This window comes from Triticum aestivum, unplaced genomic scaffold (assembly GCF_018294505.1).
Source record: "Triticum aestivum cultivar Chinese Spring unplaced genomic scaffold, IWGSC CS RefSeq v2.1 scaffold122909, whole genome shotgun sequence".
Taxonomy (NCBI): domain Eukaryota; kingdom Viridiplantae; phylum Streptophyta; class Magnoliopsida; order Poales; family Poaceae; genus Triticum; species Triticum aestivum.
Window position 1 is genome coordinate 1 of NW_025269666.1, and position 1425 is coordinate 1425.

At 50.4% G+C, this 1425-nt stretch overlaps 2 non-coding genes across 2 annotated transcripts; both read right to left on the reverse strand.

Annotated features, from left to right (window-relative positions):
- Nucleotides 1-44: 44 nt before the first annotated feature.
- On the reverse strand, nucleotides 45-116 carry TRNAT-CGU (transfer RNA threonine (anticodon CGU)). Its single transcript has one exon. It is a non-coding gene; the product is annotated as a tRNA-Thr (tRNA).
- A 1063-nt stretch (nucleotides 117-1179) lies between these two features.
- Nucleotides 1180-1251, reverse strand: TRNAT-CGU (transfer RNA threonine (anticodon CGU)). The gene has a single exon. It is a non-coding gene; the product is annotated as a tRNA-Thr (tRNA).
- Between the last annotated feature and the right edge of the window lie 174 nt (nucleotides 1252-1425).

Genomic DNA, 1425 nt, shown 5'->3' on the forward strand with positions numbered 1-1425 from the left:
GTTGAGTATTTACAATGCAAAAGAAATGGGAAATAAAAAATGGAAGCCCCCGGTGAGGATCGAACTCACGACCTTTCCCTTACGAAGGGAACGCACTACCACTATGCTACGGTGGCCCTCTTCACGCCCGAAGCCTGAGTGATAGATGCACGACCCCATGACGATGCCTCCATGGAAGGAAGTGGGGCTCTTTCGCCCGAAACCCGGATGGTAGATGCACGACCGAATGACGATGCATACATGGAAGTGGCCCTCTTCACGCCCGAAGCCTGAGTGATAGAAGCACGACCCCATGACGATGCCTCCATGGAAGGAAGCGGTGCTCTTCATGCCGAAAGCCTAGTGATAGAGGCACGACCCCATGTCGATGCCCCCATGGAAGGAAGTGACGCTCTGCACCGACATTTATGCCTCGGCTTCATGGCTGCCTTCAACCAAAGCTCATGCTTCTTATACTCATAAAAATACGTTGTTGTGGCCAAATTATTTTTTTGTTTCGGAACATGTGAAGGGTTCAGAAGGACCAGGGGTTGTTATTTAACAAAACGACGCAAAACTCACACCGAGGCCCAACTGGAAAGTAAAACTTTAACTTGTTGTAGCATGTTTGCAAGAAGAACCCACAAGTAAAACATAGATTGCAATTGAGTTATCCGTGCTTGCAACACTAAGCCCCGGCAGTTGACGACGGTGTCACTTGGGGTGAGAGGGGCAACAGTGGACCGAGAACCATAGCTCACCAATGACCGTTTTGACATGCAGCTCAGGAGGAAGAAGCAGAGGACCATCATCATATGACATCTCTCTTCATAATGCCTGAAGAGAGACGGGAGAGGAACGGTACGTCCTCAACAACTTGGAGCTTATCGGGCGACTTTCGCCACATTCAACGGTCCGTCCTCAACAACTTGGAGCTTATCGGACGACTTTCGCCACATTCAACGGTCCGTCCTCAAGAACTTGGAGCTTATCGGGCAACTTTCGCCACATCCAACCATGGGCATCAAGCAGGCAGAGGTATACATGGGAGCGGCGAGCTATGGCAGTCGACTCTTGGTCGTGGCTGCAAAAATTGAAGTAGACACTCCCAGCAGTGAACTATTCCATTCTCTTTTTAAAAGCCAATGACCTAAAAGTTGAGTATTTACAATGCAAAAGAAATGGGAAATAAAAAATGGAAGCCCCCGGTGAGGATCGAACTCACGACCTTTCCCTTACGAAGGGAACGCACTACCACTATGCTACGGTGGCCCTCTTCACGCCCGAAGCCTGAGTGATAGATGCACGACCCCATGACGATGCCTCCATGGAAGGAAGTGGGGCTCTTTCGCCCGAAACCCGGATGGTAGATGCACGACCGAATGACGATGCATACATGGAAGTGGCCCTCTTCACGCCCGAAGCCTGAGTGATAGAAGCACGACC